Source organism: Dasypus novemcinctus, chromosome 2 (assembly GCF_030445035.2).
Source record: "Dasypus novemcinctus isolate mDasNov1 chromosome 2, mDasNov1.1.hap2, whole genome shotgun sequence".
NCBI classification, from domain to species: Eukaryota; Metazoa; Chordata; class Mammalia; order Cingulata; family Dasypodidae; genus Dasypus; species Dasypus novemcinctus.
Window position 1 is genome coordinate 23,760,974 of NC_080674.1, and position 23,972 is coordinate 23,784,945.

The 23,972-nt window shown below is 35.1% G+C and overlaps 1 protein-coding gene across 2 annotated transcripts in view; it reads right to left on the reverse strand.

Annotated features, from left to right (window-relative positions):
- Positions 1 to 23,972, reverse strand: part of CDH12 (cadherin 12) — a 1,117,721-nt gene that overhangs the window by 614,824 nt on the left and 478,925 nt on the right. Inside the window, exon 3 of one of the 2 annotated variants that reach the window (XM_058307302.2) lies at positions 13,317 to 13,365. The exons of the other annotated variant lie outside the window; for it this stretch is intronic. The gene's annotated coding sequence lies outside the window, so the exon portion shown is untranslated. The remainder of the gene's footprint in view (positions 1 to 13,316; positions 13,366 to 23,972) is intronic. 2 annotated transcript variants of the gene reach the window in all.

Consider the following 23,972-nt stretch of genomic DNA (forward strand, 5'->3'; position numbering starts at 1 on the left):
ATCAAAGCCCTAATTTTAATTTAATCAAGAAAAGTGAAACCTCTAAATCTAATACAATCTAATATGCTCAGATCAGACCATTTACTAATATAATCCAATATCTATTTTTGGAATTCATAAATAATGCCAAACTGCCACCATTGTTTACATATGATTTCAACTTAGGGTCCTCCTTGAAATATTTCAAAATAATGGTATTTGTGGTACATATTGTCCTTTGGATGGTGAAATACAGATTCTTTGCATTTTACTAGCCTTTTAGAGGTAGCATGACCTAAATGAGGTTTTGTTCTCTTGTATGCATATGTGCATGTTTTGGAAGATCTTTGGCAGCAAGGTGGTCATGCAGATGTTAGGACATAGCAAGGAAGAAAGGAGTCAGGAGGTCAGTGTTTATATGAAGTGGATGAGAGTTTATGAGAATTGGAGAAGTAACTGTAAGAGATGGGGATCAGTTTAGCTTTCACATAAAGGTAATATAAAACAGGGAGGAAGAAAATATTAATGTAACCTGGCAGCCTACTGCCTCAGTCTCCCACTCCCGAGTTAAGTAGGAACAAAGGAAACCAGCTTATGCCAGTCCTATAGCCAGTAAAAAGGATGCATGAGAAAGAGCTAAGTCAATTCCAATTCAGCACTAAATTCCATTCCTTATTTGGTAAAAGAGCAGGTAAAAGCCAAAACTGTTGGAATGTGATAGGGGAAACCATTAATCAAATAGTGGGGGACTTGCACAGGAAAGTGAGACCTCTCAGATAGGCTGTAACCTCCAAAGAATCCAATCTATGGAGAAACAGGGGAAGGGTTTGCATGTATAAATTGTACATTTTAATATATATAAATTGTATCATTTTCCTTTGTTCAGGTCACCAGCCACACATTCTGGTTGTGTACCCCTTCTTGCAAAATTGAGAATAAGTTATTTTCTTCTCCACAATTAGGTGATCTTTACTCTTTCCAGGGCCAGATTTCTTTTCCAACATAGCTGAAGAAATGGAAACACATTGGAGAGTCACCTATGGAAGACAGATTGAATTTGCTGTCTTGTCAATAAAAGTATGAAAAGAAGAGATATAGAAAATTGTGGAAAACCTTGAATATCTCTATCTGGCAATGGAATAGGTAAAATAATGTTTTAAGAGAGGAGTAGGCTGTGGGCAGGAAAATGAAGATGTCGACATGGACTTGGATTTGGTATTCAGAAGTTACAAAGCCTCTATGGACTTTTAAAAAGTATGGATAGAAGTCTTGAGTTTTAGGAATTCTTGCATACGGACACCCCCAAGAAAAAATATAAGAAGCAACAGAGTTTTAGGAAGGAATCACCAGCATACTGACATTTTAATAGCACAGCTGGAGGCTAGTAAAGAAAACAGAATGAGCTCTAGAAAAACTGTTAAACAAAGATAAGAGAGAATTTAAAGAATGAAGGAATTTCAAGTAACACTGAACATCGAATGTATTCTAGGTTCAATGGATTAACATTTGATTTAGAACCATTAGAGGTTTGCAATAATTAACAAGCTGTACTTCATTTTCCCCTGATATGCATTGGGAAAAAGGTAAACCCCCTCCCCCATGTGGCACCTTCCCACAGGTTAAACAAAGGAACCTGGAAGAGACAGGAGTAAAGGAAGATAGAGATCTTCACCATCTGCATTATCAGAGGGAGATGGGAATCTGTACGACGTCTACTTGCCTATCAGAGGGAGATGGAGAAAGAAACCTTCACTATTTACAAACCCTTTAAAACCTTACAGATCAAAAGAAACATTTGCTCCTGCAGCATTCCAAGAAGCCATGGACTCCCTTAACCCCCTCCCACTACCTCCCTAGGACCCTCAACCCCCCTCCCACTAACTATCATTTCCCCACCTAGGAAAGTTCTATATAAATTCAAGTCCTGTGCTTCCAGGAGGGGGCTGAAATCTCTCTTCAGACACCCATCATGCTGGTGGGGGGACTGAAGTCTATTCTTCAGACCCCCTCCGTTGGGAGAGCTTCTCAATAAATAAATTTTTGCTTATGGTCAATCAGTCTCCCTGTCCCAGTAAGGGCCATATTTTCTCCTACAAGAACAATGATAAAACTGACCTTTATAATCAATGACACAGGGTGGCCAAATAATGTCACAGAATTGAACGATAGAAGATGTTTAAATGGAATGTAGCTTTAAAACACAAGCACGTGCACACCCTCACATGACTGAACTGACAGCAGAGATCAGACTTAATAGGATAATATATACAAAGAAGTTGAAAAAGTTAAAGAACACAAATAGAGGTCCATCCTTTAAGAATCTCAACTAGGAAGGGAATGGTAAAGCCTCATGCTTCTGAGGATAGCAAGGTCTGTGTGACCGGAAGGATTCTCAGATGCCACCTTTCCCGCTCTGCACCAGTGAGTCATGGCCTCATAAAACTTCCTCCCATTGAGTACCAGTGTCTTGCTTCTAGCCCCTAGATATGGCAAAGGCATTGCTTGTCACTCTTGTGATTGTGTTATCAACGACTCGGTCTTAGTACACTGGAGAGGGGCAGCTGCCATGAAGAAGTGAGCTGGCTTTCAAGAAGTGAGCTGCCATGTTGTGAGAGGGTCCATGGAGAGCAGGGGGCCTATAGGAGCTGAAGAAGGTCCTAGACTGACATCCAGCAAGAAAGCAGTGACCCAGTCCTGCAACCAAAGGGAGCTGAATTTTGCCAACTGTCCCATGAGTTTGAAAGAGGACTGGAGTTCTAGAAAGAACGAAGCCCAGTGACTGCAACTTGATTGCAGCCTTGTGAGGCTCCTGAACAGAGGAACCAGCCAAGCTGTACCTGGACTCCTAACCCACAGAAACCATGAAACCAACGTGTGTTGCCTGAAGTCACTACGTGTGTGGTAACATGCTGCCACAGTAGAAAATTAATCTGGAAGTGAATCCTGTAGTCCAGCAGAGTGACTCAATGGACAGATCTTGGCTCCAGAAAGCCTGGCCTCAAATCCTCACTCTGGTAAATTTTACTGTTGTGTTACTTATGTTCTCAGTTTATCAGTGAATTTACCAGTCAAATGTCATACCTATCTCATTAGGATTTTGTGAAGGTTAAGTGAGGTCTTTCAAGTTAAATGTTCGATATATAATAAGTGCTCCAATATATATTGCTATGTTTATAATTTGGGTTTTAAGGTTTTTTTTTTAAATATTTGCTTTTTTTTTTGGTTTTGGAGAAAATAATTGAGAAGGGACAGAAGAAGCTAATTATTTATGAGGAAGAGATAGTAAAAGAACAGAAATCTGAAAGAGATCGGATCCAGGTAATATGCAGAGTAAAGAGCAACATAAACTAATGTAACAAACAAAATATTATTTGGCTCTGTTTCTGAAATGGTAAAATATAATTTATCTGATGTTATACAGAATGCATACTATTTCCAGCAGGACCTCAGAAAAGAAATTACAGAAAACATATGGCCAGTATAAGACCATTATTAAGCATTTATATTTCATGTAAAATAAAGACTGGAAGAATGAGAGAAAAACATCTTAAGTTTATACAAAAAGGATTTTTCTTAATGTGCCTCTAAGCATGTATGTATATATATATAAGTCAAAATTGTCTGTACAACTATCTTATTTTAAAAACACCGCTAAAAAAGAGAGGAAGTCATATGAATTTAACAAAAAGACATTTTAAACCTACAAATTGTCTTAAACAATTGAGGCTGTTTAGACATTTTATGTATATTACGCATCAGTGCTCTTAAGAAAAATATTTTTTCCCTCAGTCTTCCTTTAGTTACCAAACTTAGTTTCTTTATATCCACAGGGGTGTATCTTTAACGGTATTTCCTAGAAATAATGTTTTTCAAATTCTATATTACTGGATTTTCTAACTAGAAAATGTTCATCAAAGTATCTTCATTTATTTGGATTTACTTATTTATCTATCTATTAAATCATTCATTCCCAAATGTTTACAGAATGTTTACCATAAAAAAACTGTTTTGAGAAGTATGTCAAATAATTCTATAGATGATAATTCCATTTTGTAACTTAGTCATGTAAACTTTCCTAAACTATTTTAAACTATTGTCGATGAGTAATAGCAAATATCTCTGATAGCTTCTTCATCTCAGTTTACAGAAAGCTAAGGGTCTATATTTAACTTACTTTTCAGAATGGCTTAGGATATTGTAGAAAAACACATACATTTTTCCAAGACAGGTTGTATTAAGTATCTTCTGTGGTCATAAGAGTCGATTTTTTGTTTTTTAATATTAGCAATATAAGTGTGAAAATTTTCAGTGAGGTTAAATCTTAGGTCTAGTTTTCAATGCAGTATGCACTCTGCTTTATAGATAACAAAAACATTTGATTCATCTATATGAAGATTCTTATTATAGCTGAATATTTCTTTAATTTTCAGCTAATACAAATTGTTCCATTTGAAGCCCTGTTTAATTTCTCATTCATCAGAATTTTTTTTGTCTCTCTGACCAAGAAAACCAATGATCTTTAAATATAAAGAAGCAGCAGACCTAAAATATAGTTCATGTTGGATTGAGGAATTACTGAAAAGATAAAGTTATCCTTTAGAGGTACCAAAGCTGAAATATAAGAAATGCCCTCTTGGACTCCTGGTGGAGAGGGTTGTACTGGGACCATGAATTTTTTAGATAACAAACAAGCATCATTTTAAATATAAGCCCTGCAGTGGGTTGAATCTGTATGTACCCCAGAAAAACATGTTCTTAAGTGTAATCTATTCCTGCGGATGTGAAACCATTAAGTAGGAGGTTTTGATGAGGAAAGAACTCAGTCACTTGTACCACATCTGCTTCCCACCTTAGTGCTTTTTACCTGATTTTTAATTCTATGGGGACAGAGGGACTGTTGGTGAATGTGGTCAAAGTGCATGAAAAGAGAAAAAAGGCAGCTGTTTTATTCAATATTGTTTTGACAAATTGATCAGACTTGCTGATATAACTCTCAGAAACGTACAAATTTGAGAAATGTTATTCATTACTATGCCATCTTTCTTCAAATCCTGTAGGATCATAGGGCTTGAACTAATTCCACAGCATTCAGCAACATTTGTTACAATTCATTCTTACTAAGACTTCAGGAAGCAAGTCTTACTACTGCTGAGTTCTATGTACTTCAGCCACTCCTGGTTTTTTCAGGAGAGGACACAAACTAAAATGAGAAGTTTTCCATACTCTCCCACTCCTCCATTTACCAAAATTCTTTTAATAAGGTGAAAGTAGCCAAAAATGAATCTCAGTAAAAAGTTTAAAAGATAATACTTAATTTATATGCATACAATGTAGAATAAATAATATTAAGGAAAGAAAACCTCTGCCTTGGTAAGGATTATTATCTAAGTCAGTTGAAAGCCTAAATATGCATATAAAATCCTCACATCCTTTTTTATCACATCTTTGACATGTGCTTTCACAGTCACTTCCAGTTTTTTCAGGAGAATCCAGCAACAACAAAGTCTCTTACAGGACAAAAATCTGGTATAAATTGGTCATTTAACCATAGCATATATCATAGATTAATTATATCCTTATTGCACCATGTTTTGATTTCATTAACACCCAAGGCAATTTTACTTTGGGATAGGTCAAATATAGCCAATACCTGAAAAACCACAAGAAGGACTTGATAAATGAATTTTGGTCTTCTGAGTGGAGGAATTAAAGTTTTAATATTTTATATTGGGGAAAAATATCCAGAGGAAGCAATCCGAAACTAATTGCTTTGTCATATGCAAAAATTGGGTCTCAGGTTCTTAACATTAAAGATAGCTGACTCACAAATATTGCAAACATATACATGTTAAATTATTTTTTGAACCCCAAGGAAATAGCATTTGTTTTCTATTGTAGATGATAATCACTTTAAATCCCAATGTTCTGCCCATATTTTAATCATTTTAGAAAGAAAATACAAAACTTATTGTTTTCATATTTTAACTATTGAATATGTCATATACCAGTAATTATTTATATATAGATCATTAATAAAACAATGGCAGTAATGATGTACTTATTAATATGGAATTTAATAATGAAATTAATTTGGCCACCTACCTATAATTAATTATGCTTTAATTCAGCATGAGCTATTAAGGTTGATAGAGACTTAGGATTCAACTATGGCAACAATCATCCAGAGCTGAGAGCTATATGCTACCAAGCATTACAATACATGGGTTAGCTATCAATCAGCCACTTACTAGATATGTGATCTCCTAAACAAATGGCTTAACTACTTTAACTCTAGAGTCCTCGTTTAAAAAAAAGAAGAAAGCAACACTTTCTAGTGTTGTTTGATTCTGGCATAACATCACATAAAGGTAAAGATGTATCATTAACATCACCGATTCTTGTAAATATTTCCAATGACAACTATCTCACAAGGTAATACACTCCCTTACCCCATTTAATAGAAAATGTGCATGTATGTTTGCAAGTAAAAACCAAATTTAAAGTTCTCTGTAGATTTCTCTTACAGCTAGTGGTCTGGGAATCAGTCAGATAAGTTATCAAAATACTTTTAATAAGATATTTCCTAAAATAAGCCATTTCTCTAATTTGCAATGGATTCCAAGTTGCTAGTATCCTAAATGAATTTCACTTCAGTGTTATATTTTTTACAGTTTCAAAATAAAACATGATGTCCTGAATTTAAAAACTCATACTCTTCTTAGTCTGATAATTATTCTTTTGTTAATGCAGGCCAAATAATTTAGATCTCTTTTTGGCATCCATATCATGCTTTTGGCTCACACTGACCTTGCAGTAATTATAACCCAATACTTGTAATCCATTTTCATAGGAAATTCTATTAATCTTGTCCTTCCCCTTTCCTTATTTGTCGAGTTGGTCTCTTTGAAATTTAATATAGAATGTTCTATTTTTTTTCATTTGAAATGTATGACTTATTTTGTGAACATTATTCAAATCTAGATAATTCAAATCAAAATTCTGCACTATAAGTATCCTAACCAGATTTGTGTCACAGTTCCTTAAATCGCATCATTGTCTCCACATAAATTGTTAATGCAAATGTTAAATTATTATCTAACATTAATAAATATAAGATGATATATAATTCACCTTAGTTCATGGTCTGCCATTTCATTAATTAGTCCTATTTATAGATGCTTGTTCAACCAATTAAAATAACTTAATTCTATTATAATCAGTATACATTTCACCATTTTGCTTAAGGTATTATTTTTAAAAAACTTGTTAAAGTTTTACTGAATTCAAGACACAATACATAAAAATATAGCAATTTCAAGGTTGTCTAATTTACTAATGATATCAAAATAAAGAATGAAATTAGTTTGTCAAGATGTTTTCCTGAAACCAAGACTGGCTTTAGTGATTACTGCATTGTGTCAAGTTCTTATACATTCTTATTAAAAATATATACACATACATGTATGCCTTCTAAAAATTTGTCTTTGATTATTGGCAAGCTTAACTTTTCTTAATTTACAGATTCACCTTTATTACCACTTTGGAAAGGGGTATCATTTTCACCTTTAAAATTATTTACAAAATTTCTTAAAGAATGTCTAAAAGTATACCCTTAATTTCTCCCTAAACCACCCTCAATTCTTCTTCAATAATTGATTCACGTTGGTTAAAATTAAAAGCAAACAGTTCTTTCATTAATCCCACATATTATGAAAAACATCACCCAGTGACTGTTAAATTATTACAGAGCAAATATTTTGCACATAAAAATGTGAATGTGCTCCTCATGTAATAGATTTTAGATTCCAGTAATAAAGAGTAACACTTCAAAATTTATTAACAGTATCTTGTACAAGACATTTCAATCTGGGGATTGTTGCATCATAGGAGATTTGGACATGAAACATGGTATTCACTGCAGGGTCCTTGACATTGCTTCATAGTTGAAAGTTATTCAGAGGTTGATTGCCCACTATGAGAACTTTTTAAAGGGATCTATTCATGTATAGTAAAACCTGCTGGAAAGGGTCAGTGAAAAAGTCAAAATCCTTGAAGCTGGGGAGTTTTATATCTTAACGATTCTTTTAAATGTTACTCACTACCAAGAGGGGAGTGTGTAAACTTCAGAGCACCTACAGGTACCTGGGAAGGAACCAGGGGAAAAAAAAACAGAAAAAAAAGAGAAAGGATTTGAAGTGAAGAAGCATTGGGTTTGAGTTGTCATCTACATTTTCTAGATGAAATTTTGATGATCCAACTTTGAGTAATACAGCAAGTAGTTTCAGGTTGAATTTCCTCATTTATAATGTGAGCTTAATATCTACCAGGATGCATGCCCAAAGGATAAAAGAGGTTGAGTCTGTGAAAGCCAGGTAGTACCATACAAATAATGCTATTATAGCTCATTTACACCCTACAAATTATTTGAGCTACCTGATTGTGTATATCATTAATTGCAGAAAGTTTGTATTACCATTGTTATTATTACTACAATTAGTATTAGTTGTAATATCAGTAAGTGTACTCTTAGTAAAATTATTACTATTCATATTATTGGTACTACTTGCTTTTGCTAGTATCGGTAAGTGCTACAGTTGCAAATGGATTCAGATTTAGGCTACCAGTTGGGTTCCAACAATTTATAGGAAGCTTTCCTGAGAAGACAGATTATGGACTTGGCACTACAGACTTTTTGAAGCTTCTTTAGGATGGTCCACCTGCCAACACCCAGAACAAAACCTCATACCTAGAGACCCTCTCCTGGAAGAGGCAAAATCTAAATGCTGTTATTGTTGAGAAAGTCGTTTGTGCAGTGGGTTCAGTCTGGCACCAAGATAACAGGAAGCGGAAACTGCCCCAGCTCTGACACAGAAAGGATCTAGACCATCTCTCCTAGCTGTCTCTGCACTGACTCGTGACTATTCCTTGTGTTACCTGCAAGGACGTCCAAAGCCTGAGGGCTTCTGCAGCAGGAGGAATGGAATGATGGTCCCCACTCTGAACCCTGCTTAATGGTATAGAGATTTGCCAAGTTCCTAAACTTGTGTATCATAAATTTCATTTGTTTCTGGTCACAGAAAGTTGTTTTGTCTACTCAACCAAAGTAGTACAACACTGATTTTAGTAGAGAGAAAAAAAAAAAGGCTTTTTATTTGCTTATTTTTTAGTTAATTCCCATTTACTATTTAAAGCTTCAAAAAGGAAATTTATTTCTTCAGAGAACTATTGAGCATGCCAGTAGACTAAAAAATGACATGATTTTCTTATATGTACATGTTACCATAAAAAGACAGGATTTTATACTTGAAAAAGCAAGGTTGTTTGCATCAAGTCTTGGTTTTCAAATCATTACTCAGGGATTTGCTAGCTCTATCACGTAAGCATTTTCTTATTTCTTCACTATAAACTGATACTAATGGCATCAACATAGCAGCAAACTATATGGATCAAACTTATTAATTCATTAAGCCCTCTGTTAGGAGGCGTCCTTGCTCCCTGAGTTCATATGTGCTCAAAAATATTGGACCCCTGAGTTTTTATCTGCTCAAACACAGGATGCCCAATTCCAGCCCTTGCTTATCACCATCCCCACGAGGCCACAGAACATTCCTTCCCCAGTGGTGGGACACTTCTTGGAACTTTACGTCCTACTTTGAAATAGCTAACTTGGTAGTTTCTCACCCTATATCTTCTCAGCACACCTATGAGCCCCTTCTGTAAACCTGCTCAGTTCTTCCAGCTTAAAAGGAGTGCTTCCAACCTCCCAAATGGGTGGGCTGAAGCAAGCCATGCTGGTGATATAGTAAACACCTGCCTGAATCTTGATCTGTCTATAAGCCTCATTAACCTGGGACCTAACACCCTCAATGACAGGTGAAATTAAAACAGAATACAGCAGTAATCAGACAATGCCTAGGACATTATATTCTAGTGTTGGCAATACAAGATATAACTGGCACAGAGCCTGACACACATCACTCATTCAGTAAATTCCAGTCTGAATCACTTTATGGACTTATTTCCAGTTTCAATGATTGGTAATCTGTTGTGTATGATACAAAACATTTCCATATCTAACATTCTACTGATCTGAAATTATGTATTTGATATGTTTTATTCACATTTAAAATCCTGTTTACAGGGTTTAATCCTTTGGTTTTATATATTTAAATTATATTTTAATCAATAGGTGTGATACAACACAATTTTTATCCCCCTATTTTCCAATTCAATATGACAATTGTATGATTTCTTAGCCTGACATTTAATGTCTTTCCCAACAACCTTTTAATCCAACTCTCAATTTCTTCTATTGTACCAAGCAAGTTTGTTTGCTCTTCCCCAAATCTGACCTTTGATTTTCTAATTTTTGCATTTTTGTTTTTATTTCACTGTTTGAAAAACCCTGTTTCACTATAGACCTTGTCTAGCTAATCTTTTAAATATATGTAAAAAAGAGCTCATTAAAAATTAACTAAATATATCACAGTCCCTAAAGGAACAGCAAGAATCCTCCAAGTGCAACGGCAAAGACCAAAAAAGAAGGAAGGTCCAACAATGAGCCCCTGATACTAATGACTATGCTTGTAAGTCTGTGCAGCTGAAATAAGAACAAGGCCTAGAGCTGCAGGGTGCCTAAGAGTTACCTCCTGAGAGCCTCTGTGTTGCTCAAATGTGCCTAGTCCTGAAGCCAAACTCAGCATGTAAATGTGTTGCCTTCCCCCCAGTGTGGGACATGACTCCAGGGGATGAGCCTCCCTGGTGCCAAGGGATTACTACCAAGTACCAGCTGATGATGTAACTAGAAATGACCTCAAATAAAAGGGTCAACTCGGACCAGCAGAAAAATCTCAGTCTACATATAATACCAGGAGTTAAAAATGTTTTTTGACCGGAATAAAAGGGGGAAATGGAAAGGACAAATGAGTTTATATGGCTATGAGTCTCCAAAAAGAGCTGGGAGGTTATCAGAGGGGTTACCCTTATACACACCTGAGCAGAGTCCTAGAGACAGATAAAGTAGATAAAGTAGTAGCACAACCCCAGGTATTGGTTCTTCTGAGGGCTACAGAGATGCACAGGTTCTATGGTCATGGCAAATGGAGTTCAGTGCCATGTCAGTTGGCCCTACTTTGGAGATTGTGTTTTTGTGTGATGGAGCTGGACTCAGATGTGATCTTTGTCCAGAAGCCTCTCCTGTTACTTTTACTGGAACTGTGGTTGGTGCTGGGGTTTATTGTATACCCAGGGGACCTGAATCTCTGGACTGACCATGTGATAGCCAGGCCCTGAGCCTCAAGAGACTTGCAACTCCTACACTCTCATTTATTGGACTTACCCAATAAGCTAACATGGAGGTGAAGAAGGTCAACCATCACACCAGGGACCCAAGAGTGCCTACAATTGAAAGCAGGAGAATTGCATCCAGCATCCATGTGGAATCTAAACCCCCTCTTGATATAGATGTGGAGTGGACACAACCATTCTAAGGTCCACAAGATGGAGGAATAGAGTATAGATTAGAGTGAATTTACTGATATTCTATTCATGAACTATTGTGATTAGTAATCGAAGAAAATGTGGCATTGGTGTGGAGAAAGTGGCCATAATGGCTGCTGGGGATAGGGAGTGGGAGGAAGAGATGTGATATGGGGGCGTTTTTGGAACTTGGAGTTGTCCTGGATGGTGCTGCAGGGACAGTTACCGGACACTGTATGTCCTCCCATGGCCCACTGGGTGGACTGTGGGAGAGTGTGGGCTATGGTGTGGACCATTCACCATGAGGTTCAGCAGTGCTCAGAAATGTATTCACCAAGTGCAATGAATGTTTCATGATGATGGAGGAGGTTGTTATGGGGGGAGGAGTAGGGTAGGGGGGTATATGGGGACCTCATATTTTTTTAATGTAACATTAAAAAAATAAATAAAGACAAAAAAATTTTAAAAACACAAACAAAAGAAAACTAAAATACAAAAAATATTTAACTAAATGAACAAATAGATGAATGTATACAAAGTTCTAGACTTCCTAAGAGCAAAGGCTCTTTTTCTTTTAATTAGCATGCACATATATTTACTTATTATAAGCTCTCAATTACTTTTGTTGAAATTCATTGCATGACTTATTTATGCTAAATTACTAAACTTCATAATTTCAGCAATGTGTTAAACAACAAGAAAAATAGTAAATATTTCCATAATTCTAGACACTTGATTCTCTAGGATTTTATTTTTCTATTCCACAAATTACATGTAATTACAGTTGTTATCATAAAATACTAAATTTACAAATCAATGAAGACAAGTGATTTTGGATATTATTCTTAAATACTGCAGAAGGCAAAACAGATTGAAAATGAGTATGACCTTATTGTGTCTTTGCATGTAATGACAAATTCAATAATATTATTGAAATGAATGTCAGACTGAAATGGAGTCAGAATGAAATTATTAAATGTGCTAAAAAGTAAATCATGGAGTAGAAGATATTGAAATTCGATAATTATGACTGAATAATTGTCAATAATGATATCTACATATGTGGGATGATACTTACAAAGTCATATTTTGAAAATAAAAATAAATGTAATTATTTTCTACCTTTTCATAGTAAATAAGTATTTAATATTCAGTTATACATTGAACAAAATTTCTAATGATACTTGGATATTGAATAAAAATGAACTGGTGGAGTATCTTATCCTCATTAAAAAGAAAATGAGAAAGCAACCATTCTGTGCTTTCCTTCTTTACTTTGTTCATTTACTTAATAGGTATGAGTTATTTTGAAAAATATGTTCATATAGAATTTTGCAATTAAAGCCTAAATATAAGAATACAAATTTCTAGCCTTTTTAAACAAATGGCATCTTTCCTTAGTGTGAGGTTCAATGCTCTGTGTAGGACTAATTGGAGAAAAAATAACACAGGAAGTATCATTATCCTCAGCAAACATTACACCTCAGAAACCAAGGCAGTGGGAGATCCTCTTCTACTTTTGAATGGGATGCTGCCTGATTTATGAATAGCATAAATAGAATAAAGCTGTGAGATCCTAAATTGCAGAAACAGTTTTTCTTTTATCAGTTTTGGTGTCCAAAGGCAACTGCTAAAGGCTGTGGAGACAATGAGAAAGACGGAGGAAGACAGCATTGAACCTTTCTTTTTTTTGAGTTCTCTGTCCTCCTTTCAGTCTCCAAGAGTCATGAATGAATGCCTCCTGGATTCTCTCCACTCTCTTTCTGTTGGAGTTCTCCGATCCCACTTGCTTTTAGTCCAAAGTTTAGCACGTCAATCTTATTGACAAGAAGGCTAAAATTTTTAGTCTGAGTTCCTACCTTTTTGGTGTAGTCCACAGTTTCTTTTGCTGCTACTGGTTTCTTTGTCCTGTACACAAGGTAAAAAATGAAAATGATATAGGTAAGATCCTCAACTATAAAAAATTTGATTCTCCACTCTCTGACATCCCCATATAGTACATATACAAAATTCATGGGGCCAGAAGCTGTACAAAAGTTCTGGCTATCTAATCAAACAGCAAAATCTCAGCAAAGACACCCCGGAATTGCAATGGCCATTATGGGGGACATTCCAATTAGACAAATTTGCACATTTTAGAGGTCCAGTCAAGTAAACGGTCTCCTAAATTAAAATAGTCTAAAGGGATGTCTATTTTATTTGCTATACAGATTCTACTAAAAAATCGTAAGACTGAAAATAGCTTATATAATCCAGTGAGTTTTGTATTTCTATATTTTCTGTGTCTGTTCTTTTATATCTGACTCACAGCCGAAATTTTTTTAAATTGAAGCTATCTGCTCTCTGTGTCTTTTTATGTATTTGATGTATGATTTTTTCCAACCTTCAGGTGGTATTACCAAATTAACGGGTAAAACTGCTTAAAAGAATTCTATTTAAATTGGCTTAGACATACATAAGCACCTACACATATATTACTCCTAAAGTTCCAGAAAATAAGGAAATCAAGATTTTAATATTTCCAAATGAAAGCAAACTTATTCATAGGATTAAAAATAAACAAAACATTTTAAAAAATATTCAGGTTCACATAATTCAGATAAAACTTTGACAAACAGGACAAGTTTAATATTGTTAAATAAACACAACTATGCATTCTGAAGTATCAATGTTAAGTACAGTATAAATATATGATTTTATTTTACTTTGGTATGTTCTTCGAAATTTATACAGGTCTACTGATAAAATAAGCTAGACTTATATCTCTCAGATCTTTATGAGGATGAAAAATGTAAATTGGTTTTTAATCCAATAAGCTATTATTTTGACACATTTTTTCCTAAGAATAATTGTGCTTTTGTTTTGTAAGATTCTGGTTGGAAAACAGTTTTAAAGATCTTTTTAGTAAATGATAATCAGAAAGCTAACTTAGTATCTTTTGGATATGGACTCTCTCAAACTGACCAAAGAGGGGTAATGCTCCCAATCTTTGACACACCATAATACAAGGTCCCTTTTTGCATGCTCAACAAGATACCGTCCCAATAACATATGACTTGGAGTGAGCTGTTATAAATATATATAAGGTTGTGGAACAAAGCTTTAGTAATGCCCTAAAGGCTCTTCAGGTCTCCCCAGGCTGAAATTGGCAGCTTAGCATTAGTCTTTTTCCAAAACTAACAGGCTCTAGATACTCTGACTGCCCATGAACAATGTTGTATTTATGTTATTATTGTAAGGCGTGTAGTAATGAATAACCTGAATATTTTAGGACAAAGTTGAGGTGATTCATGATATCAGTTGGCTCAAACATTTTAATGGACAGTTCTATTTCTGAACTATATTCTTCTTTCACTAGAATATGGGGACAAACTAGTTTACTTTAGATTTATGCTTTTAATTGTAGTGATCAGTCAATAGGTTTATTTCTTATTGTACAATCTATGTTTTATGATTCTGTTCAAATTCCTTGTCACCCTCAAGACAGATAGTTGCTCCTGAGACAGCTAATGAAAAGGAAAATGAGATAGAAATGGAACTGTCTCTAGTGGACAGAGACTAAAAATAAAAAATATATTTAAAAATAGATGCAAGACTCAGAGAGAGGACTATAACCCATAATCCATGAAACTGAGGAAATAACCACACTACAAGGGTCTCAAATATAATTGAACAGCCACCCAAGGAACCTCACTGCAATCAAGAAAGGAAATAAATGTGAAAAAAGCAAAGGAGAAATGGAAAAACAAGACTAACTGAACATACTCAACTGACTGATAGGAAAAGAAATGGTGGTGACCAGCATGTTTTGGTCAAGTGTACTATTAGATCATTGAGAAATGACCATAAGGGGACACTGTCGAGAAAAATTAAATGGCTGCCTGCACTGAGCATTGCTTTTCAAAGGAAAAAATACTTGACCTGCAGGGATCTTCTGAGAAAATGGAAGACAATGTAAAGTATTTCAGATAAGCAACACCTTGTGATAAAACTAGTTCTGTTTAAGTAGAGATAGCTTATCAAAAAGGACAAAAATACCATACTAATTGATCAATACCTGCTCCCCACTTTATAAGACCCTCTATGTAAATTGGAAACTTAATGTCAGAACATATCCTCAGTGGAGCTCCCGTCTACTTTCTCAATGGGATAGTGCCTAATTCATTACTAGTTAAATAAAGCTGTAGGATCATAAAAATAAAAACAAAAACAAAAATAAAATTAAGGCAGTTAATTCTCTCAAGAATGTAACGTATTTCATTTTACTACTATTGTCAGATTTGTACATTGATTTTTTATATCACCATATACTTTGAACTGATCAACACATATTATACTTTTTAAAATCCAATTGATTAAAATAGTTTCTATTTAAAGCCTTGTTAAATATGTGAGATCTTATTTTTAACCACATTTTTGTACTGGGGAATCCAGCAGAATTTTTCCCCTCCATTTAGTGTTCCCTTTCTAAATTTCAGAATGCTGAGGTATTATTTCATTCTTAGTGTCTGCTGGGAATAAAACTAAATCCATTCTCATCTACTAGTCTTTTGTTGCTCAGTAGTTTGTGTTAGTAGTTGCTTATACACTTTTTCTTTTTCATTCCTGACCATTTTTTTCTGCTTATATGCTGCCTAGAGTTGGGAGACACAGTGATGAATGCAAGATTATGATGAGAATTGTAAGAAAAAAATAAAAGGGAGATAAACTACAATATAAAGGTTTGCTTTCTGGCAACAAAAGAATTACAGAGAAAAGAAAAAGTTGAAATCTGACAGGATTAGCCTGCTGGCTTGTTCAGTTTATGAGCTCTGTAAAGAATACCAATGAAAGAAAAAATAGAATATAGAAGACAATGTTATAAATCTTACCTGCAGACTTCTTAAACAAGAGTTGGGAAATAAAATCAAGTTCTGGATTCCATTAATGGTTAGTATGTCACAAAGGAGAACCAGTTTGCCATCTACTTTTCTGTTCAAGATTAATAGAAACACTGGAAGTGGAGCTCTCTGTGAAACAGTATGTGATCTGGAGTAGAACAATTTGAGCCTTTTCTCCCCTCTGACATCTGGATATTACACAAAAAGAAACTGGAACTAGCACAGATAAACAGTTGAAAACTGTTGCATGAATCTATCTAGTATGAGAAATTGTAATACAATGTACTATGGATCAAAATTAAAAGAAAAACAAGGAACATACATAAAAGACCACCCGACCACCACCACCACCACCACCACCACCACCACCACACACAGAGTGATGAATTGGAGCTGTATGGGCCCCAGAAAATATGTTCAAACAATCCATTCCTGTGTGTGTGTGTGAAGCCATTATACATAGGACCCTTTCATGAGATTACCTCCATTAAGATAGGGAACACTTCAATCAGGATGGATCTTAATCCTATTACTGGAGTCTTTTATAAGCAGAACTTAGATAGAAGTCACAGAGGGAGCAGACAAAAGCTGAAAACAATGAAACCTAGGAGAAAAGGGAGAGACTAGCAGACACAGCCATGTGCCGTGACATGTGACAAGCTAAGGACCAAAGACATACAGATATACAGCATACAGCCTTAGAATACCAGTTTACAGGAAGAAAGAATGCCTTGATGATGACTTGATTTGAAATTTTTACCAGCCTCAAAATCATGAGTTAATAAATTTCCTTTCTTTATGCCACCCCATGCATAGTATTTCCTTGGGCAGCTGAGAAAACTAAAACAGGTTCAGTACCAGGAGAGTAGTGGGCTGCTATTTCAAATATAAAAATGTGGAAACAGTGTCAGAATTGGGTAATGAATATAAGTGGAAAGAATTTTGAGGTACTGGATAGAAAAGGCTGAGATTGCTTTGAAAGGACTATTGGTAGAAATATGGATGTTAAAGGTCATTTTAGAAATGCCTCAAAAGAAAATGATAAATGTATCATTGCAAACTAGAGGAAAGGTGGTCTTTGTTTTAATGTGGCAAAGAACTTGGAAAATTTGAGCTCTGATTTCAGATGGAGGGCAGAAATTGAAAGCCATAAACTTAGATATAGAACTGAGGAGATTTCCAAGCTAAGTGTGGGAAGTGCAGCCTGGTTTCTCCTTGCAGCTTACAGTGAAATGAGAAAGAAAAATGATAAGTTGAGAACTAAAGTCCCAGGCACAACAAAAGCAGAAATAGATGGTTTGGAAAATTCTGAGCCTATCCAGAGAGTGTATTCAGAGATTAAGGACTGAAGTAGCTCTATCAAGGATTTCATTTAACTTCCGGAAAGTGAGTCCCTGGAGAATAATGCTACATGTGCAGAATTAACTAAACATGGAACCAGTCAGTCATTTCAATGGAAATGAGGATTGGAATTGAAGTTACCATGGAATGATCTGTGAAAACTCCTTTTGTCTGATGGTTTGGACCCATGTGAACTACATGGAAAGTCAACAAGTTGGTGTGTATGTGTGTGTGTGTGTGAGAGAGAGAGAGAGAGAGAGAGAGAGAGAGAGAGAGAGAGATTTATATGTGTAGAACTATTGCCAGCCTTGAGTGAATGGGACAGAGAGGGACAAACTGAAGGAATAATTGTCTTAAAGGCAGAACCATGAAAGAAGACTGGACTGAAGATATCTTCTCAGACTAAGAGAGTGAGTCCACACATGTGTGTGGAAAAGATGGTTCCAGATCTGTACTTGAAGGGGGTGGGTCTTCCACAGCATTCTTCAGGAAGAGTGCTACCAGTGAGTGCTTATAGATGCCCCAAGGTTTGTGGATAGTCTGGCTGCAATTTCAATGCTCAGAGAGGTTGGAACCTTCATCTCAGTGTTTGGCGACAACATGGACACTGTGCAAACACTTGGAAGTGGTGGGGCCCAACAGAACAAACATTGACCCATAGATAACTCACAGTACTTAAAATCTAATGGAGTTTGCACTGCTGGGCTTCAGATTTGTTTGGGACCTGTGATCCCAGTAGCCTTCTAATTTCTCTCTATTAGAATAGAAATGCCCATACCATGTCTAACCCTCCATTGTATATTGGAAGCAAGTAACTTCTTTTTCTCCACCTCATAGATTCACAGAGAGAGGGCCATTATTCCTCAGGACAGATCACATCCATAGCTTATTTTGAGGAGACTTAATCCTTATATTGTTACTGAAATGACTTAAGGCATTTGGCGTGTTGTGATAGAATGGATGCATTTTGCCTGTATAAAGCACATGTCTTTTGGGAATCCAGATGGTGGAATATGATAGTTTGAAGCTGTATGCACCCTAGCAAAACATTCTTATGCTTAAGCCATTCCTGTAGGTGTGAACTCAGTAGGACATTTTGATAAAGTTACTTAGTTAAGGGGTGCCTTAAACAGGGGAGCCTTAAACAGGATGGGTCTTAATCCTATTACTGTAGTCCTTTATAAGCAGAATGAAATACAGACAGAAAGAGAGAAAGCAGAGGAAGGGAGAAACTGAATTTCAATGGAACCTGGAAGACAATAGGTCTCAATATGCAAGCATTAGCATGTGATAGAAGAGGAAAACACCAAGGATTGCTGGTACCCAGCCCAGGTCTAGTCCTTGGGAAGAAAGTGTCACCTTTATGACATTTTGATTTGTGCTGTCTTCTAAGACTCAAATCCATGTGAAAATATATTCCTATTGGTTAATCCAACCCATTTCATACTTACTTGATCTGGCAAGGAAACAAACACACACACATGTACAAATACTGAATACATATACACATATAAATATATATGCAATTAAATTTAAGTGGTTTTCCTGCTGTCAATTGTCTTTTTAAAAATAAAGATAGAAATACAAATACAAAATGAAAAATAATTTATTATTCATCTAATCAATATTTAATAGAATATATATTTTAATATTTGATTTGTTTAGTCTCTTAATTTGTTGTAAATTGAACATGATATTTTTGTTTGGGTCGTGGTGGTTAAACATGAAAATGGAAAATAAGTTCTCTTAACACCTGTGTTATTAGTATAATTGACCAAAATAAAGAGTTAGTACAAATATGAGATATGGATTAATTTTTAATTGGTAAAGTTAAGACTGAAGGAAGCACAGTGATAATATCTAAATATTTTGCAAAAGGAAATCAGAGAATGTGTTAGAATGCCAACCTGCTGCTTCTTAAAGGATATGTGTTAACTTTCTTTTATTTCCCTTTTCTTCCTCTTGATCAATAATGGTAAAAGTTACTCTAAATGTCAGTGCCAATCATGACAAAATGTGAATCATCATTCTAGTTGTAATAGGATGAAACTCTTAGAAGAAAACCATGGATAAGTCAAGAAGAACTCTTGAAACCCCATCAGATTTTTCAAAGTCAAGCACTTTATGAACTTTTGTTCTGGAGGAAAGATTTTCTACTCCTAGAACACATTTTATTGGAACTCCTTTCAAGATCTAAATACAGGAGTTCATTTGGTTAAAATAATATTTGCAGGCTAGAGGCAAAGACTAAATTTAAGAAAATTGAGGGTCAATACTATTTGGCTGTAAATAGAAATCAGAACTGAACTGTGATGATAGCATCAATGATGATGACAAGATGACAACCATGATGATAGTGATAAGGAAAAATATTATAAATATCACATCAATATGTGTTGAGTACATAAGCTATATAAGGCAGTGTAGTTAGTACTTTAAGTCTCCCTACAATATGCTATATTCAATATTTTGAACTAAAGCATACAGTTTACATAACACACCATGGTAAACACTGGTAGAAATGGCAGAGATGCAATAGAACATAGGTTTGTCTGCTTCCAAAATGCTGAGCTATTAAAAAGTTCTACTTACAAAAGAAAAAAAGAAAGAAAAAGAAAAAAGGAAACAATCTCCACAAATCCACAAACGTTAATATTTTTTTTATGGTATGAATTTTTTAAAATCATATTTTCAAGCTTCTTTTATCCAAAATGAAAATTTAATTCCTCATGTTTGTCTCCTACTCCTCCAAAAAATCCCACTGAAATAACAAAAAAATATATATAAAAATATATATCTTCAAGAAAAACATGCCATCAACCACTCTGACATTTTGAAATGAAAAACAAACCGAGTTCTGGGTAGATGACATCAGAATAGGTAGGCAGGGCTCAACTCTCAAAAATAATGGAGAAAGGGCCAAAGCTGTCCAAGGGACCTGCTTTGGGGGTGAATAGACCAGAATAGTGCTGTGCAACTCCCAAGAGTGTGAGAAGCAGAGAGAGGAAGAACCTGAAATAATAACCATCAGTTCCTAAACCTCTGTGGGGGTCAGGAATAGCACCCATCCCCCACCTTCAAGCCACACAGGCTGGAAAAAACTCCTGGCACTCTGTAGCTGACTGAGAGGAGAACAGACATCTTCCTCCCTGGGAAGACAATGGGTGTGACAGAGGGCAGATAGTGGTTTCTCTTCAGTGGATTGGGAAAGCAGATCTCAATTTAAATCTTGATTCTCACCAGACCAGAAACATAGACAAGTACAAGTTGAAAGAAACACCTCCACGGAAAGGTTCACCAACAAGCAAGCACCATCTGCTGGCCTACCAGAAACTGCAAAGAGTAATAATGCTTTTATGTCTCTCTTAGTCCCCACTTTTTGGGAGAAAATCTGAAACCATTGATCAGTGCCTGGCCAATTGTGATGACATAAGGTGGACAGTTTTAAAGACTCAGAATAAGTTGAACCAAAAATCAAAGAAGAGTCAAGGGGAGGAAAAACTAAAAACAAAAAACACAAAGCAAGTGAGAAAACTAACTGTCAGAGTAATTCAACAATATATTCAGATGCCTAGCTCTCAGCAAAAAATTATGAGCCACACTAGGAAAAAGGAAGAGATGGCCCAGCCAAAGGACCAAACCAAATATCCTGACAGATAACGATTTAAGACAACTAATCAATGAAAAACACACAAATTTCCTAAATCAATTAAAGGAATTGAAGGAAAATATGACTAAAGAGATAAAGGATATTAAGAAGACATTGAAAAAATAAAATAAAATAAAAATGAACACACTGGGTAAGCATAAAGAACAATTTGAAAGCCTGCAAAATAAAGCAAGAGTGCCAATGGGAATGAAGGACAAAATAGATGAGATTAAGAATATATAAGAAGTATATAATAGCAGATTTGGATGAATTAAAGACAGAATTAGTGATATTGAGGATAGAAGATCTGAATTGGAAATCACAGGAGAACAGAAAAATAATGGAAAAAATGGAACAGGATCTCCAGAAATGGAATGACAGCAAGAAATGCACAAACATGTGTTATCAGGGTCCTAGAAAGAGGAAAGAATGGAAAAGGGGCAGAAAGAATTTTTGAGGAAATAATGACCAACAGTTATGGAAGACATGAACATCAATATCCAAGAAGCACAACACACCTCAAATAGAATAAATCCAAACAGACCTACCACAGGGCACCTACCATTCAGAATAACAAATATCACAGATAAAGAGAAGATCTTGAGAGCAGCAAGCGAAAAACAAAACATCACATACAAGGGAATTTCGATAATATTAAGTGCCAAACTCTCATTAGAACCCATGGTGGCAAGAAGATGTGGTATGATGAATTTAAGGTCCTGAAAGAGAAAACTGCCAGCCAAGAATTGTGTATCTGACAAAACTGTCCTTCAAAAATGAGAGTATGATCAATATTCACAAACAAAAACTGAGAGATTATGATCCAAAAGACAAGAATTAGAAGAAATACTAAAGGAAATGCTGCTTTCTGAAAGACCAAGAGTCTTGGAGAAGAGGTTAGAAATGGAGGGAAAATGAATGGGTAAATACACAGATAATAGTAGATATGACAGCAGAAACCCAAAGGATAAAATGAACAAAGTAAGTAAGTAATGCATTTACAGGAATAACAATGAATGTTAATTGTTTGACAACCCCAATTACAAAACATAGACTGATAGAATGGATAAAAATATATGAGCCATCTATATGCTGTCTACAAGAGACTCATCTCAGACATAAGGCCACAACTAGGTTGAAAATGAAAGGTTGGAAAAAGATATCACACAGAAACAGTAACCAAAAAAGATGTGGAGTAGCAATACTAATACCAGAAAAAATAGATTTTAAATGCAAAATTGTTATAAGGGATGAAAAAGGCCATTATATGTTAATAAAAGAAACAATTCACCAAGAAAAAATAACTATAATAAATATTTATGCACCTAACCTGGGTGCTCCAAGATATATGAGGCACACACTGGCAAAACTGAAGGAAGAAATAGACACCTCTACACTTAGAGTTGAAGACTTCAATTACACAACTCTCAGCATTGGATAAACATCTGGACAGAGGACGAATAAGGAAACAGAGTGTTTGAATATAAGATAAATGAAATAAACATAAAAGATATTTATAGAGCTTTGAACCCCAAAACAGCATGATATACATTATTTACAAGTGCTAATGGATCCTTATTCAGAATCAAGATATGATGGGTCACAAAACAAGTCTCAATAAATTTAAAAAGATTGAAATTATATAAAACACTTTCTCTGATCATAGTAGAATGAAGCTGGACATTAATAATAGACATAATGGGTGGAAAAAGAGAAAATTCATAAATATAAGGGGATTAAACAACACACACTTAAATAGTAGCTGGGTCAAAGAAGAAATTGCAATTGAATTCAGAAAATAAATATCTTGAGACAAATGAAAAAGAGAATACAATATATCAAAACCTATGGGACCCTGCAAAGGCAGTGCTGAAAAGGAAAATTTATAGCCCTCAATTAAAAGTAAAAACGACAAAAGAGCTAAATTTGAAGGCCTAATGGCACACCTAGAGAACTAGAAAAAGAACAGCAAAGTAATACCAAAGCAAGTTGATGAATGAAATAGTAAAGATCAGGGCATAAATAATTGAGATTGAGAATAACAATAACAAAAACTTAGAATCAACAATACTCTGAACAAGTGTATACCAAAAATTAGGCAATGTGGCAAGATGGACTAATTCCTAGAAACACATGAACAACCTACAGTGACTCTAATATGAAAAGAGACCTTGGCAAACCAATCACAATTAAGGAGATTAAAACAGTTCTCAAAAAACTCCCAAAAATGAAAAACCTGGGACCAGATGGCATCACTGGTTAATTCTACCAGTCATTCCAAGATGATCTAATTCCAGTCTAGCTCAAACTCTTCTAAGAAACTGAGCAGAAAACAATGTCGTTCTGGGTGCCAACATTACCCTAATACCAGAAACAGATAGAGAGCATATGAAAAAAAAATTTAAAGATCAATAACTCTCATGAATATATATGCAAAGATCCTAAACAAAATACTTGAAAACCCAATCCTAAAGCACATTAAATGATTATAAACCATGATTAAGTGGATTTTATCCCAGGTATGCAAGGTTTCCAACACAGGAAAATCAATTAGTGTAATAAACGCATTAATATATTGAAGAAGAATAATTACATGAAAAAGCATTTGACAAAATACAGCATTCTTTCTTGTTTAAAACACTCCA